This window comes from Saccostrea echinata, unplaced genomic scaffold (genome assembly GCF_033153115.1).
Source record: "Saccostrea echinata isolate AGI-Se365-2 ecotype Australia unplaced genomic scaffold, CSIRO_AGI_Sech_v1 ptg000061l, whole genome shotgun sequence".
Classification (NCBI taxonomy): domain Eukaryota; kingdom Metazoa; phylum Mollusca; class Bivalvia; order Ostreida; family Ostreidae; genus Saccostrea; species Saccostrea echinata.
The window spans coordinates 911316-930304 of NW_026889810.1; the positions used below are offsets into that span (position 1 = coordinate 911316).

General features: G+C 34.7%; 1 pseudogene; it reads left to right on the forward strand.

Moving 5' to 3' along the window:
- Positions 1–1554: 1554 nt before the first annotated feature.
- LOC133175155 (zinc finger protein 93-like) lies at positions 1555–12340 on the forward strand (annotated as a pseudogene).
- The last annotated feature ends 6649 nt before the right edge of the window (positions 12341–18989 follow it).

Here is an 18989-nt window from a genome sequence, read left to right on the forward strand (position 1 = left end):
ATAATATTTCTTTAAAATATGCTCTAAAAAATAACTACCTTTTATTTTTTTTTAATTTATTTAATGTAAACATGTTTGGATGTCGTTGTTTAACTGTTTTCAACATTTTTTACATTCCCTGTAATTGTCATTCAATAGTTTGAACAAATAAATGAATAATTTCCAGAATTTATAATTATGTACCAAATACCGGTACTTTAGTCTCCGTATCACGATACGTATCACGCAATAAAAAATCGCGATATACCGGTATAGCGATAAAATCGCACATCCCTACTCTAGAGTATTTCAAAAGACACGAGGTGGGTAAAATGGTGCAGAAAGAAAAAGAATCCTCCCGCTTGCGAGCTGTGGCAACAGCGCAAGAAATGTCGCGTAAAACTTTCAGTTGCTTAACGCAAACCAAACTTCATGTCTGCTGTGAGTGGCAATGTTCCAGTTCTGAATACCACGTAGGGGATCATCTCTGTTACATTCAAATATCTTACATTTCGGATCCGGAAGAACGAAAGTAGTAATTCATCTTTTATGACTTTGAGACGCGACAAGACGATATTTATCAGTATGAGCAGGGATACAACTCTTCCTGCATCAGATGTCGAGAACGTGCTCATAAAGGACTTAAGTGTGCAAACTGTAGACTATGTCGACATTGTCGGGACTCTTGTGGACTTGCACAACATAAAGTTCAATTTTGCCGTACTACAAACGTCATACCACGATTGTGAAAAGGGGGAATTAGAAGATTCGAAATGTAAAAACTGCGGCATACGTTGCGCCAGTTGTTCTAAAAGGACGAAAAATCAGTTTGTTAGTCCACCTTGTCCTGATAGTTGCGGTCATCGGAGACGCATATTTAGAGGAGAAACGGCAGAAGGTTTTGTTCCTACGTGACTCAACCTCATTTTAAAATCACAATCTTAATCGCCCACAATGCCAAAAGCTTTGACCTGTATCCCATTTTGGAGGTTCTTGATCATAGACCGTCATTCGATTCGTCCAGATAAAATCATTTTACAAATGTTCCAAATTAATGTACGTGCACATCGCCAACAAACTGAATCTAACTTTTCCTGATTCGTTGAATTTTTTAATGATGAAATTGTCAAAGATTCCAGATGCATTTGGTATAGAGAAACTCGGCAAATGATTTCTTCCACATTTTTTTTTTCAAAACTAGAGAAAATCAAACTTACGTGGGTCCCTTTTCCTGCTCTAGAATATTACGGATACGATTTTATGTCGCCGGGAAAGAAATTAGCTGAATGGCATGCAAGTAAAAGTTCTGAAATCTTCAATTTTTGAGAAGAGATGTTGGAATACTAGTCGATGTCTTGAGAAGGGGATGCATAGTGTTTGGAAATTCCGTCATTCAAGCCACAACTGTCGAAACGTCAGAAGTGGAACCCGATGGTACTCTTTCAAAAACTATCACATATGTTACCATCGAAAGACTATCATCCATGTTATTCAAAAAAAAAGACTTTCCTTCACCATTAATGTTCATTTACACTTTTTTCGGTTTAATTTAGAACCACTCCTAGAAACGAAGACATGCAGGAGAAGACCTGGTCAGTTAAAGAGTATTTTTTATTCATTTCAAAAAAAATTGAATCAGGTGGTTAATTCATGCTTAATTTTTAAAACTACCCAGATAAATCATTTTATTCAATATAAGTGAATGTTTTATTTCTTTTTGAAGGTTCAAAACTCCCAGGGCCCCTAAAAGACTGAGACTGTGGTTAGTATTCTCTCTTAAAGCTGAACAAGCTTCGTAAAAAGAATGTGTCCGCCATTTTCGATCGGACTCTCGCTATATCTCAGGTCCCCTATATAAAGGGCCTGACTTAGTCACTGTTCAGTGTAATCGGTCGACACAGGTGTAGACGGACGTATACTATACAGCACTCGGTAGAGACAAAAATAACTAATACTTCGTCTAATGCAGGAAAGTAAGATACCAAAGAAACTTACAATAGTGTACAGGTCAGTGCAGTATACAAACAAACACAGATACATGTAACTGCAATAAAATGTAAACAAAAGTATTGCAAGATAACTAGCACGAACACGGGTCGCCATTCCACGCCGATACCCGTGACAATAAAGCAGTCAGGTGTAACGAATGCGAAGAGTATACCTTGGTGTTGCTATCGTAGATAATAATATCAAAAATGGCGTATGCCTATTTACGAGTCGTGTTCAGCTTTAAATTAGTTGTCTTACGCTTAGTCTGATTTAAATAGTTCCCTTAATCTTAATTTCTTATATTTTTTTTTACAGCCATCCAAGAACCCCGATAAAAGAATCAAACCAGTAAGTTTCAATTTGAGTGTTTTGACATTTATATACTATAATTGGAACTTAAATGGAGAATCACAATTCTTTTGTAGAAAATAAATTACTTTCACCCTTTTTAAGAACGCCAATGAGTAACTGTTTCAGATACACATGTCCCCGATAAGGTTAGAATTATTATAACCTTCTCTCGACCATTTTTTTTTACTTCAACGTATAAAAAGCAAATGGTAGTATAAAATGTCCTATCATTAAGTCTCAGTACAAAACAAAAAAAATTCAAGGAAAAAAAAAACAAACTCAACAATGTCCTTTGATTGTTTTCTTGTTATTTGTCAGTTCATTTTAGCTGGTCAGAGACCAGAAGAGCTTATGCGATAGTGAGGTGTCCGTCGTCTGTCTGTCCGTTTGTAAACAATTTTTCAAAACGCTACTCCTCCTACAGTTTTGGTCTGATTTCAATATAACCTGGCACACAAGTAGACTACACTAAGATACATAATTCTATTTATCGGTTTTTGAATTCAATGAATGGTGTTGCCATGGTTCCTAAAAATAGAAATTTCTGTGAAATACATTTAAAACGCTACTCCTCCTACAGTTTTGGTTCGATATCGGATAACTTGGCACACTAATAGATAATACTAAGATACATAATTCTGTGTATCGGTTTTTGATTTCAATGAACGATGTTGCCATGGTTACTAAAAATAGAAATTTCTGTGAAATACATTTAAAACGCTACTCCTCCGACAGTTTTGGTCTGTTTTCAATATAACTTGGCACACAAGTAGACTACACAAAGATACATAATTCTGTGTATTCCTTTTTGATTTCATTGAACGGTGTTGCTATGGTTACTAAAAATGGAAATTTCCCTGAAATACTTTCAAAACGCTACTCCTCCTACAGTTTTGGTGTGATTTTACTATAACTTAACACACAAGTAGACTACTCTGAGGTAGATAATTGTCATTATTGCTTTTTGATCTTGTTGAATGATGTTGCCATGGTTACTTAAATCGAAATTTCGGTAAAATTATTTTAAAAGGCTACTCTTCCTACAGTTTTATTCTAATTGCAATAAATCTTGCCACAAAAAGAGACTAAACCAAGGATCATTATTCTATTTATTGCTGTTGCAAAGTTTCAAGTCCAAGTGCTACTTTTATCTTCCTTTATAAGTACAACCAGTAGAGCTACAGTCTCATCAGAGACTTCTGGTTTTTAATTACGTTTTGTAAATACAAAATTTCAGACACGAGTGGAATCCTATTATTATAGATTCGAAGTGAGAAGTAACTTTCACAATAATCAAACATCAATATAATTGAAAAAAAAAAAAGAAATTCACTTAATTAGAAATTATGTTTATAAATACTGTTTCCTTGAATCGCATCGTCTATAATTGGATATTTATGATAATTTTACTTTTTTGTAGATCAGAATCGGAAATACTCTGTATTCCACTGTAAGTTTTCTCTTTCTATTTCAAAACCATTAAGCCTTACGAAATATATGTATATCTCATACAATAATATATTTTAAAAGAATACATTATTTTCTACGACTGTTTAAGGAAATGTACAGGTGAAAAAAATTTATCATAAGTGATGATATTTTTCATTAAACTAATATTTATTTTCTTCATTTCAGTGAGGAAGAAAAAGAAGAGATCGTGATTCCTTCGTAAGTCTCCAATGTTTACTTTCTTTAAATTTATACATTTTTTAAATTCGTCATTCCTTCTCTCTTTCTCCAAAGAAAAACAATTACGTTTTATGTAAAAAAAAAAAATGGAGTAATTCAGTTGGAATGAAAAGAAAAACCTTAATCGGTAATACGACAGATTTTCCCTCTTTTTCACGAAAGTCGATTTGTATTTCCCGGAGTAAACTTTAATTCGTTTTATTTTCTCAGAAAAAAAAAATTGATAAATCAGGTTTATTTTCTTGTCATTTATTCTTCATTCATTTTATTTTACAGGTCACATATACATCTTCAGAGACGAAAAAAAGCTTTGCAATTTTCGTTTTGAGGAATTAAAACATATCGATTCCAATATTATTGTTTTTCTTCATACAGAATTACTGAAACTTTTTGTTGCGTCATTTATTAATGGAATGATCTGTAATAGTCTTTTCCATTGTGTCGCAGTCAGGTACAATCCTTTTATAGTGGCTTTCTTATTTAAGAAAACCCTTAGGTCAACACGCATAGTATTTCCATATAAGCAGACGATCACAAATACATTTCCAGAGATTGAAAAAGGTTGTATGAATTCACAGGGTGTGCCATTTAAAATATTACAGTGTATGCAACTGTGACAAAATCAATGAAATAAAGGATCACCTCGCACAAATTAATGACATCCTTAAGCGGGTCATGGGGTCCGTGAGTATCTTTTTCAATTGTAGATTTAATTAAACTGTGAATGGGAAATCTTTTAATGACTTCTATTTTCAAATAATTGAATTTTTATTTTCACATTGATCAACACTGATCAACAGAGGTCCCGTGTCGCAGTAGGTGCTGGCACGAAAAAGATCTTTCACTGCTCAATGGCCATGAGTGCCGAGTATAGGTCAAAATTTGTAGCCCTCCACCGGTAAGTGGTGGCGTCTCCATATGAGTGAAAAATTCTCAAGATGGACGTTAATCTACAAACAATCAATCTTTTTTGTCCATATTTGTTTTATACTTCAGTATAAAAAGCAATTGGTAATATAAATTGTCTTATCATCAAGTCTCAGTAAAAAACAAAGTTTTCAGGAAAAGGCGTTAGAAAAGGTGATACTTCTCTCCCCAGATACTCTGATGAGAGCATTGACGGAGAACTAGGATGAGATCTTGGAGCCATGGCTTCCGAAGAGGACTGACTATACTAAAAATAAGGCGAGACTTTTCTCCTTAATTACCAGGATGTAAATATTGAGGAGAGAAATGGGATGAGGAAATCCGGGACCCATGGCTTCAGAAGGGGACGGAATATACTTTAAAAAGGTGAGACTTCTTTCCCTGATTACCAGGATGTGAACATCGAGAGAGAAAACTGGGATGAGGAGATCCGGGAGCCATGGCTTCCGAAGAGAACTGACGATATTTAAAAAAGGGCAAAAATTCTCTCCCTAATTACCAGGATGTAGACATTGAGAGAGGGAACTGGGATGAGGAGATGTGGGAGACATGGCTTCCGAAGGGGACTGACTATATTTAAAAAAGGAAGGCGAGACTTCAAGATTTTACAAAATATAATACACAATGTATAATACATTGAATTTAAAACACATAGTACTAAAGAGAAGAAGAAAAAAAGGTCGCAGACATCATCAAGTCCTGGTACTATGTGCCCGGAATTTCCTCAAATAGATATACCCCTTTAAAGAATAGTGTAACAATTAGAACTAGCTTTATAAAAATCGATGGTGTCGCAAGATTATTAAGATTGTTTGCGCCATTTGCAAATTGCTGTTGGCGTTTTCATAGTTTGTACCTTTCTGTGTCTGTGTTCATTGAACATTAAGTTTGTCAGGGGAAAGTATTCCTTAGTTAAAGTGTGTTCTGAGACTGGATGTAAGTGGCGGGGAGGGTTTTTATACACGGGCTGTTTACCTCATAAATGGAAGGTATTAAGCTTTAACTATTTCGATGATGCAGCCATTCTTGATTTACGATGCACTGATGCACGAGTAGTCGACATGGATGAGAGCACCATGACATGCGCCGACACATTCTACATTGTAAGGCACAAACCTACGGTGTATTTAAAGATAAAGAAGTGTGTAAAATCAACAAAGAGTTCTGACTCACTTTGAGTCAGGTAAAGTCATTTTATTCAATTTTTATTTGATAGTGATGCAGTTTTATATTTGCTAAAGTTTTCTTAATGTACACAGTAGTAAATAAGAGTAAATTTAAGATGGGAATCAGTACAATCACCGTCAAGACCAAACAAAAAAAAACAAAAGGGGGGGGGGTCCAAACAGAGGTAGAAAGGGAAAAAAGTGAAACTTGTCTCAAAAAAATATAAACTTTAGGGAGAGATTTAAAAGTGTGAAGATAAAAAACAGTGATTGATACAAGAAGAAACAAATCTACAAACAATTCAATTTGTGAATAGGGCTTAAAACACGGAACACCGGAAATTCCAGAAGCGAGATCTGGTGCCCAGGAGGAGTAAACATCCCGTGTCGACCGGTCAACCCACCCTAAGCCCTAAGTATTATTGATGGGGTAGACGATGAACATGTGCCATTTATTATGAAAAGATACTGTGCTTCAAGTTTTGACATGAGAAAATAAAGTTGGATTACGAACTATTTAATATGTATTATCTATTCTATTCTTGTAAATGTATTTATTAAATTTCAATGCAATGTTTTACATTGTTTTCGTGTTGGAAAGACTACATCAGTGTGAAGAAAATGAGGCTTATAAATATGCCATTGAAAGTCTTGAATTGGTGCATGCAAGCATTTAAACCCAAGTGTTTCAGTTTAATACTTATTTATCAATTATACATTCTTGATTGATGAACTAAGAATATACGTATAGTTTGGGGATGCCCTAAGTCTAAAAATATAGTGCTTGTTTTGCAACTGACCGTTACATGGTTAATATTTTTCAAGATTCAGTAGAAAAAGACCAGAAATTTAATTCAATTGCCTGACTCAACGAGAAGAGGTGCTTTCTGCTAGAAGTGTCTGACGACTTTATTTGAAAATATACTGAAAATTTGTGAGTAGTAATTTCTTATATTTACATATTTTAAATGTTCTATATCTTGGAAACATTTAATTTCATCTAGATGTTTTAAACGGTACCGAGCGAGTCTAAATTACTATCTAATTCTATAAAATGTCATTAATTCCACATAAACAGTAATCTTATGTTAAATAGAACTTTGTAGATAATTGACTTTGTCTAAATCGCAATACTCAATTTATCAAGGTAACATTGCAGACAGTAGATTATATTATGTGAATAAATGAAGGGGGAAAAAAATCAGAAGTGTATTTAGATTGCCTTTTACTGGAAAATGGCTTAAAAAGAAGCAGATTTATGACTTTGATCACGCTTTCTTGATATCTGCAAGATAAAATTCAAAAAGTGTGAACCTGGTGGGACTTTTCAAGTAAACGATTTCTCTTATAACATCACTGTTACTTAACATATTAGGTTCTGAACATGCACCCCCCAAATTCCAAATCGTCGGAGGACATATTTTCCCATATATAACTTCTGTTTCGATTCGATATAGGGAATTAATTACATAAAGAAACCATTCTTACTATTCCTAAAACAAAATGTCATTTCGAGTTGCAATTACCCCTCCCCCTTTTATTTTGGTCTTTTGCAAGCCATGAAACTTCCACCCCCACCCCTAACATTTTAAGAACAGATAATTTCTTTCGCATTTGTAAAGCATGATTTTATAGAACGTGACTGTTCATTCTGATTACCACAAATATTGTTATAAAACTGAATTAATTACAGAAGCTCATTAATCAAAGTGACAGCCGCATAAAAACAAAACATGGGGCTCTGAAAAGGAAATTTGTACATAATTGTGCATAATTAAAATGCGTATTTCATGTTGTGGATTTAAAACATTTTTGTACAAGTACAATTCTGTAATTATGCTTTATTTCTGTAAATTTTTTAGTGAGATTAAGAAAAGGTTTCAATTAATATTTTCATTTTATAATGAAGTTTGACTTATTAAACCGTTTAAGGTAATTTCTCGTTACTGTGAAACACGAGAATTTCCACTGTACAAATTAGTACTTCCAGTACTCAAATAATAATAATAATAAATGAATAATATGATTGATTGATTAGAGTTTAACGCCGAGTCGGCAATATTTCAGCGGAAAATTAATTTTGTATGACCGGTTTTGAAAGATTTTTGGTTTCTCTGGCGGCCCCCAATGAGCCTACTCTTTACCAAAAACCAGAGAAACGATTTTTTGCGTGCCAAGGGGGTTGCAATCCTTGACACGGGGCACCATTTAACGTCCAATCCGACGGACTTAAAAATCAAAAAATATTTTAACAGTTTAAAATAAAACTCTCTGTGTTTATAAACAAAATTAATTATATTGTGTACCTTTAGATTTTACAGTAAAAATCAGTTTCATGTAAGTAATCTAAAATTGTATTAACATCAACATTTGTAATCAGTTCACGCATCGTTCGTACATTATTGAAAAGTCTACTTGAGTAGGCGAAAAATCAGAGCATTCTAAAAGAATATGATTTATAGTAAGCGGACAGTCACAGGATATACATGTACAGTCTGGCTGAAGTTCTCGATTTAATAAGTATGCATGTGTTATTTTAGAATGACCTATACGTATTCTTGAAATAATCACTTCGTCCTGACGTTTCAGGCCGAAGTTAGATGATTTGTTAACTTTGTATTCTATTGCATATAGCTTACTTGTATCACAAAATTCCCAATATATTTGCCAAAGAGAATTTACATAAAGTTTCACTATATATTTTAGGTCAGTATAAGGAATTTTAAAAAAGGTAATGTCGTACTGAAGTGCCAATTTTGCAGCACTGTCAGCTTTAGTGTTTCCAATGATGCCAATATGACTTGGAATCCAACAAAAGTCGTTGGGTGAAATGATCGTACTGAATTAATATATCTAAAATGTGTGGTTGATCGATGTTCATATTTTGAATAGATTGCAAGCAAGAAAGCGAGTTCGAAAATATTGTAAAAGAGTTGTCATTAGAAGATTTAATATATTCAAATGCAAGCTGTATGGCTTTTGCTTCAGCTGTAAATATTGTAGCTTCATTTGGAAGCCTTAAAGAAAAAAACATTATTTTATTCACTGCAGCTGCTGCTACTTTATTTTTGTCTTTAGAACCATCTGTATAAATTTCGACTGTAGAATTTTTAGATTGTTTTATTTCGGCTAATTTCTGTTTAAAAACAAGAGAACTGGTTTCTTTCTTAAATTCAGTTAAAGATGTGTCTACATTTGGTTTAATTAATTTCCATGGCGGTATTTCAGAGAAATTTGTATGTTTTATAGTGTCCAAAGGTAGGTCAGAATCCCTGATATGTTTTCTAGATCTTAGATCAATAGGTTTTATACGTTTTACTTTTATCAAATATGATTGATATGATTTATAAAAGTTTTGATGGAGTTTATTTAAATGACTTAGAAGATACAAATTCTTGAACTTTAATACGAAATCTACATTAGAAATCAGTTGAATTTAAATCGGGCCCAAAATTCCTAATATTTGATACACTGTGGCGCCTTATGTAAAGAAGAGTAGTCAGCAGCAACGTGATCAGTCGAAGCCCGTTTCTGTCCTCAATAAAGCATGTGTCATATTTGTTGTGATTAGACACGTTTTCTTAGTTTAAAATACGTATAAGAAAGCTTAAAGGCTACTCTGCTACTGCTTAAATATATATAGCTATAGATATCATCATTCTAGGAATTAAAACTTGCTTTGTCTGTCCACATGTAATTGTTGTTTACTGCATACTAGTGAACAATCATTTAATACGATTGGTCAGTATTGTCGATGGTATTGCTGGGTTCCGTTTTTCATATGTAAAACAGTATTGATTCCATTGAAATCAAACATGCAGTCGATGAATTTGATAATCAGCATACAACATTTTAGCACTAAACATCAAGCAAACTGTCATGCTGTTAGTAAAACGATAATACTATCTACGATATCAGCACCGGGGGTATACTCTTCCCATTCATTACACCTGCCTGCTTTCTTGACACGGGTATCGGCGTGGAATGGCGACCCGTGAGTAGTATAAGGGGTAGCATTTCGAGCGGATCCTGACTGATCCTGAGATCCTGAAATGATCCAAACTTTAAAGATCCTATCCGAACAGGTGATTTAAATTGACAGGTGGGAGATGAGACCCTGAAAATAATCCAAACTTAAAAGATCCTGTCCGAACCGGAGATTTTAATGGGATTAAGTTCGGAAAATCTGAGTCTTAAATGCCAGGCTCATTAAGAAAATATAATAAAGTGAAAGCAGACAACAGGGTGCTGTTAAAAAATCAAATTAAATTAACGCCTCGTTAACATGTATTCAGCTAATTAGATTAATGACTTGTTGGGACGTATTTGCGTAATAACTGACGATTAAGGGAGACAACCATTTAAAAAGGACGACAAGAGAGCGATTATGGACATAACACCTTTTCTGTCTGCAATAGTCGTTTTGTATCCTGAAAATGTTGTCTACAGCTTACTTATACCACGCAGAAGAGACAATTATTAAGGGAGGACTTAAAGATAAATAAAGTATCCAGGCCGTAACACAATGGGCTGAAAAAATGGGCTGAAGAATCACCCACTCGTTGAGCAGAAATTAGACGAGTGCAAGAAAGAATCAGAGATGAAAAGGTAAGATCTTTATTTAAAAATTTAAACATTTTTTTCTTTACATTTAGACTTCTCTTTTCACTATCTACAATTTCACTGTTATAGTAACGAGGAACTGGCGGTTATGGAGATTGATCCGGAAACAGAACAATCCGCAGGGTATGGTCTCTTCACAGAACATGTAGAAAAATTAATATTCTTTGCATATTACTAATACCAGCATTTAGCATAATTTTTTTTCTGTGCAGAGAACAAGAAGGCGCGGCGGAAATATCTCCCCAGTCATGCGCGGAACAAGATCCGGGGTGAGAGTCTAAATGATGATTTTTTTTAAATTATCATTCTCAAGTGTAACAGTCATATATACATGTATGTTGTTTAAATTATAGAAATAAGATTGATATTCAACCCAGTGTGGACCAGTCATCAAGATTCAAATGCCCCAATTGCACGAAGTCCTTTATACGGAAGAATGAACTGAATGTGCATATAGCCGCAAAACATGAAAAAAAAAGCATTTATATGCCCAAAATTTCAGAAAGCATTTGCATATAAAACAAATGCTAAAAGACATGAAAATAAATGCATGTAAAGGGATGAAGCAGCCTCCAAAGAAAAAAACGGTAAGTTAAAAAAATTGTACTGTGAATTGTGTGCGTGTGTTTCATCTGACAATCTTTGTGTGAATTTATACTGTTTGTTGTTGTTTTCAGAATAAAGGAAAGGGGATAAAATGCCAGAAATGCGACCACGCCTCACATAACAAGCGGGAGTTGAACGAACACAAAAAAATTCACGACAATGAAAAGAAAGCAGAGAAGGCGCGTGGCCTTAGCTGCAGGAAATGCAACCAATCCTTCCCCGATAGAAAGAGTCTCTATCTACATCTGAGATCTGCACATCAAACTGGCAATGGAGTAGATTTAAGTTTTCCGTGGGAGGGCACAGAGGAACCTGCTCCTTGGGAAGGCGATGAGAATTTGAAGGCCACATACATGGCAAATAAAGAGTTCATTCTCGGGGAAGGAGAAAACGGTGTAGTGAAAAAGACCATCAACTTCCCAGCGGATAATTCGTTGTCTGCCGCAGACATTGTCTCTAAACTAGAGAAAATTACAGAGGAGGAGAAAATGTCCTTCAGATTTAATATATCTGTTGGGTTTATCTTGCAGAATATTGAGACGGGAGACTATCGTTATTTCATACCTGATAGGAATGAAACACTCTTCCCGAAACCAATATTAATTGGTATTCTGGAAGATGTTGACAAAAAAGTGAGAGGGAGATTTAACTACATAAATCTCTTTGAACATCTTATGCGACAGCGACAGCAAGTGGAGAGTGGTGCATGTTACCAACATTAAAGTTGTTCTCTACCGAACCTCACACATGTTGAATTAATGTGTTCTAAAGTCTCACACTTGTAAATATGTGCATAAATTAATTTCTTTTCTATTCTTTTAATTACCCGTTACATTATAATTTAGTGATTTTGTTTATGACATAACAGTAAACATTTATTCCTTTGATGTGGCCACTGGCCAGTCTGCGCGTCACGCATGGGCGACCAGGCCGGACCCTGTGTATACACAGTGAAGCGCCCTTGTGACACAGCTGCAGCCCCGCACGATCATTTGACCGTTGACCGAGAAGCAGGCGCCATGTTGAGACATACAGTTTTCCTTGTTTTAGCGAGTTTTGCTAGCTGCTGCCAGAGGAAGAACGACATTATGACATGCGAGATGATGCCAGAGTCCAGTGAGAGGATGGAGGGCGTCAGGATTTTGATAGTGGACAGGGTATTCGGGGAGACGGTGGACTTAAGGAGTTTTGAGCTTGCCAAGATTATGATAAACGCGGGTATGTTAAGGCTACACCCAGAGATATCCTACTTGCCTTTACAATATGACGTCATAGTAAGCTATATGACGTGATCTTTACAAATAATGATTTCTTAATAGCTATATTTAAAGTTTAATTTTAGGTCCCAGAAATGAATGGAATCATTCACATAATGTAAACTAAATCTTGTCATTTTTGGGTGGTATAATTAGCTAAGTATTTATCACGGGGGTTAAATATCAAACCCATGACGTCATTACTATTGATCAAATATTTGCCGAGTAAAAATTAAACGTGACGAGAATTCATGTAAACAAATATATGAAATGGGAGTTTCAAAGCTGTTATGTGTGATTGATAAGGAATTAAAGATTATGAATCAGGTACGCTGATATATTCTTATCATGTTTTCTTGTAATGAACACAGGCAGTGCTTTGAAATCCCGATCAGTTTTTCCTCTGTCGCTCTATAACAGAAAAGATGCAAAAGTTCAACACTACGCCGCATACTGTGAAACATAATTTTTGTTTGTATCGAAAGCTTGTATTCTATAGTATTTGGAAAGTGCTGCTAGAATCGTGTGGTTAACATACATTGATGACAATTCCTTGATCGTATGTATAAAATGTAAAAATTTTGGTAAGGTTTCATGCGAAACTTGGAATATTTTTTTCTGTGTTTGGAGAGTAGGATTCTAGCAGCACTTTTCATGGTCCAGTGAAGTTTTTACATAATTATTTTCACAAAAAGAAATGAATTATACCCGGGGTAGTGTTGAACTTTTCACTTTTTCATTAAGGCAATTTTTATATTTATAGACGTCACTTGATGACGTCGTAGTGGAGTGCTTCTATTAGCCTAAGACTCAATGACGTCTATACAATGGATAATAATAGTAAATGTTTTATTGAAACACGCCGGGTATATGTGGTTACCATATTTTATTATTGGTATGATATATAATACTGGTGAAGGCCTACAATATAATAATAACAAGTAATAAAATCTAACATCAAAAGCTATTGTCATTTTGAATATAGTATTCTTATAAAAAGATCAATGAATTACATAGTTTGCAATACAAATGCAGAAATACAAGTATGCAATGAAATAATATAAATACATTTCATAATACTCAGGCATTTGTATAAATTTTTATAATTTGTTACTATGCCAAAATTATATAATATATAACAATATGCATCATCTTTATCATGGATAAAACATACCCTAAGTAAGGGAGAAATCAAAGATCCATGCGTGATCTGTCACATCATTGTTGTTAACCTAACATGATAATATAACAGACCTTAAATGCATATTCTGTATCATTGATCAATATATTTTCAACTCTCAAACTAAATGTAACAATAGCATACCTTGAATTATAAAAACTAGTTCACCGGTTTAACAAGACTACAATATTATTTACTATTTCATGATATGTGATATGATAATTATTTAAGAGAATTAATAAATTTGATTATTAGCTTCTTTCGTAAACAATGAATCTCCTATGTAAACCTAAACAATCAACTCATTTAAGAATTCCAAAATAAACACTTAATATGCTGTAAATTACACATAAATTTTACAGGATACTTAATAGATAAATACTTACATACTTTGGATAACTTCTGAGGCGATAAACTAGAATTTATTTTAACTTTTACGGACTTCAATTTCACAAAGCTTCCGAATCTCAATATGGCGTGTCTTGTTATGAACAACCGACAATTCAAACAAAGGAATAAAATAATTATTTTAAAGAACACTATTATTTTAAATTAATCCTATTTTTAGATGTATAAATTAAATAAAGAACTTACAGAAACCCCAAAAAATAATTTTAACATAAAGTAGTACTGAAATAAGAATATACTGATATTACGGTTATTTAAATAATTTACGATACATTGGTCGTATTACTCCATAGTCCAGCGGATAGGCAGCTCGCCCCGAAATCCAAAGGACCCCGGTCCAAAACCAATCACGGGAACAATTATTTTACCAAAAATTATGTTGCCAAATATATAATTTTTAAATATAAAATGCATTATAACAATTTCACCATATCACATTATCTATGGCTTTTCCGATTTATCAATGTTACATTTTACGAAAAAAGTCTAAATTCGCCGAAATATGATCTGTGTACTGCCTTAACGTACCCGCGAAGTTTCCCGAACTGACCTGTGGCAGCGTACTCGTTAGACGGGACACCCAAGTCTTTCTGGGGGACAAAATGTGTCCAATTGTAAGTAAATATTTCTTGCCAGTAATTTTTTTTTTAATTTATGTACATTTATTGTTTAAAATGGACATTACGCAATTTTTAATATCGAATTGTTTGTCAGGTTTCGGCAGAGTTGCATCCGACCCAGGCCGTGTTCACCACGACGACCCTCGCGGAAACGGCAGCGATAACCTTCAGTAAGTGTATTATGTATTTAATTTTTTCAAAAGTTTTGTTTTTGGTTGAAAAAAATCTTGTTCTTACGAGAAATCTCAATTAACAAATACCAAAAAATACTGACATTATTTGCGTGAATTGAAGACTTATAGTATAAAATATATTTTCTAGACACTCCCTGGATAATCGCCGCAGGAATATCGTCCCTCGTGGTCTGCAGTATTGCAGTGTGCATTTGTGCAGTGCTCGTCTTCAAGAAATGCGCACAGAGAAAACGACGACCGAGGTTAACAACCGCGATTGACGATATTTCTGTGACGGAGTTTGGCCAGTTCCAAAGTGTTAATTTAGACTGAACAAACTTTTTAAAAGCCAACAATTTCTTGTAGTGCTCTTTATACTGTGGAAGTGCGCCGTTCTACTTGGACCTGAAGCCCCCGTGCCAACCCGCCATCAAAGGGAACCGACACCCGTCCTTAGACGATCTCAGCGCGTCAGGAGAGTGCCAGAGAGACTTGGCTATTGAACTGTATTGTGTGTGTGTAATTTTTGTAAATAACCATCGGCAAAATGCTGCATTAAACTCGTATTTATAAAATAAAAATGTATATAGATGTATATTAATGAAAAAAAAATCAGAAATGTTGTATATATGGGAATAAAAGACTGTCATTATGTTCTGTTAACTCCTGCAATAAAATTATAATGAGTTTTACATGTTTTAATCTGTCTTCAATTTGGTATTGCTTTCATTGCAATTAGATAAAATCAAATTGATTTAACGGTAACGTAAGGTGGACAATAACAGTTATTAATTGATACAATTGAGAAGAACCACGAAGTTTAGTAATCTAATGCAAGGAACTCTGTCCAAAATGAGTTGATGTGAATAGATAGTAAATTGGGTATTTAAACGTTAAACAGGTGATAATCTTACTTGGTTTCAACAAAAAATCATGTTTGCGCAGTCCCCTGAATTTTGAAATTTTGTTTGCACAAACATAGAATTCTAATGATTAAAGGTGGACAATAGCAATAATTAAATGAAACAAGTTAAGGAGTTTTATTACGGAGTTAAGCTACAAAGAAGAGCAATATAATGCAATGGACTCTGAGCAAATGAATTGGTGTAAATAGTTAGTTAATTGGGTATTAATGGTTAAATCGTAGATAATCATACTTAGTTAAAAAACATGTTTGTGCAGTTTACCTTTGTTTTGAAATATTTATTTGTACAAACAAGATTATTTTCCATGTATACAAGGAACTATATAAGAATCGCACCTACACCGAAGGAAAATCATCTCACAATTCGGCGAGGCACACGACATACCACTGTAGAGAGACGAAAAAGCAGAACCAGGACATGACTGAGACTTTTACTTTCGACTTGGGGTCTGAGCGCAATGTGAAAATTTACGAACACAAAACCAACGAGGAGGAAACCATTGTTGATGTTCGCCTGTTCGACGACGACGAAACAACGGAAAAAGGTCAGTCCATGTCCCTGTCTAGATGGCGCATCCTGTGCGATTCTATAGAAATTATAGACAAGAAACTGGGGGATGTGAAGAAAGACAAAGACGTTGATTATCGTCTTCACCTTGGGGGTAATGTGCATGTCTCGGTAACATCCCCGTATAGATGCATAAACATTCGCAAATTCGACTTCATGAGGAATGTGGAGTCAGGCAAAAAGACATTATACCCATCAAGAGAAGGGGTCTCCCTAAGAATTCCGGGGTGGGCAAAACTAAAAAGCAACTTGCACGAAATAAACTTTCATTTACCCGTGGAGCTGGACAGTGTGGTGCCATGTTATGCGCGTCAAGACCATAGCAACCAGATGGCGATGCTAGAGTGCAACCCAAGTGGCGACATTGATAATGACAATTAAGAAATGTTAAATGGCGGTGCTAGAGTGCAATCCAAGTGGGGACCTTAATAATGTTAATTAAGAAATGTTAACTTAATTAAGTGTTATGCAATATGTATCTATGAATAAATATGTCATCTTTACAAAATTTGTTTTTTGTCGTTTTTTCTGCAGGCAGAAAGATTGTTTGTTCATATATATACCATTACTCGATTCAATAGTTTGTCATTTTCAAAACTGAAAGAGAGGCTTCAACATGTTTCCGTTTCATAGTTGTACAACGATTTCTATATCCGGTACAACAGGTTCGGGTAAAACGACTTTTGTCAAAAAGCTTATACAAAATTTAGACACAATGTTTGAACCCATATCAGCAAAAAGAGTGTTATACTGTTATGGTGTTTATCAAGACGAATTTACTGTCATGGAAAACAGTTTTCCGTCTGTGTCTTTTCAAAGAGGTTTACCATCCTTGTCCGACATAGAGGAACTTAGCGGTAATCACAACCTTATTGTTGTTGACGATTTAATGAATGAACTTGTTAACAACAAGGAAATGGGAAAACTTTTCACGCAGGGTGCACATCATAAAAAGTTGACTATATTGTACTTAAATCAGAATATGTACTGTCAAGGGAAACATTCAAGAACCATAAACTTAAACACCCATTACATGGTTTTGTTGAAAAATCCAAGAGATGTTTCTCAAATTCAATGTCTTGGTAAGCAAGTTTTCCCCCGGGAAATCACGAGCTTTAATTGAAGCGTACAATGACTGTATGAAAAAACCTTTTGGTTATCTTGTGTTGGATTTATCTCCCCATGGTGAAGAAGATTATCGTATCAGAACTGGCGTTTTTCCCGACGAAATCTGTGTTATATATAAACCTCTGTAGACTTTCAGTCATTCATTGCGAGAAGATCGTTCGGAGAATGTAGATAGGTGATTTAAACATGAGCAATACTTTACACAACGTTTCGTCGTATTTGAAATTAATTTTTGACAAGGACACACCCCGTGAGCAAAGATTGGGTCTGATATACACCGCAAGCGTAAAACAAGTGTTTGCACTGATTGAGATCATTCCCAATGTCTTAAGTGGGTCTATTCCACTATCAAAGAAGATACAGACCTTTATGCGTAAGAATAAGAGAGTATTCTTAAACTTTACCAATTCAAAGAAGCCTGTAAAAAATAAGCTTCGTGCCTTAAAAAAGCATTACCGCTTGCTGTCTCATGTGTTAGGGGAAGTGAGGGAAATTGTTATAAAACTCTTAAAATGAAATACACGCAGAAAATGGTATTGATTCCCGAGGAAAAATATAACAGATTGACTACCACGCTCAGCGCGTCCAACCCTTCACAGTTCAGTAAAATGCGACAACGCAAACATCAACACCGGAACGAGATGTGAAAAAGGAAATGAAAGTAGAAGTAGCCCCTCCCCCTCCTCCTGGTTTACATATAAAGAAGACTATTCGAAAGAGAACAAAGACAAAGTGGATTTAATTTGTGCATAATAGCAATGGAGACTTATAAAGGTTATCTGAGATCTAATATGACAGTGGACATCCCGCTGCGTATTCCGGTGAAGAAAAGTTATACAGAGAAGTTAAAAAAGAAGGACGGCATCGTATTTCCACAAATAAAATAAGAAATTGGCTGCAAGAGCAAGAAACATTTAGTGTACATAAACAGTCAAGAAATAAATTTCTAGGCGTAAAGTAATTGCAACTTATATTGATTATCAGTGGGATGCAGATACGGCTATTTTCGATTCCTGTAAATCATCAAATAACGGTTACACGTGTTTTCTGCTCGTCATTGACATTTTCTCGCGCTTGGTGTGGACCCGACCTTTAAAAACAAGAAACGGTGTAGAAATGACAAGTGCTTTCCGAAGTATTTTTCAGAGTGGTAGAAAGCCCCATGTTTTGCGAACAGACAAAGGCAGTGAATTTGTTAATACAAATGTAAACCGCCTATTAAAATCGCTAAAAATAAAACATTTCGTCACTCAAAATTCCGTTAAAGCGGCTTATGCAGAAAGAGCCATTAAATCTATAAAATCCAAAATAGTGCGTATTATGACCCACAGACAATCGCATTGTTGGATTAACGATTTAAATGCTATCGCACAGAGTTACAACAATACGTATCATAGGACA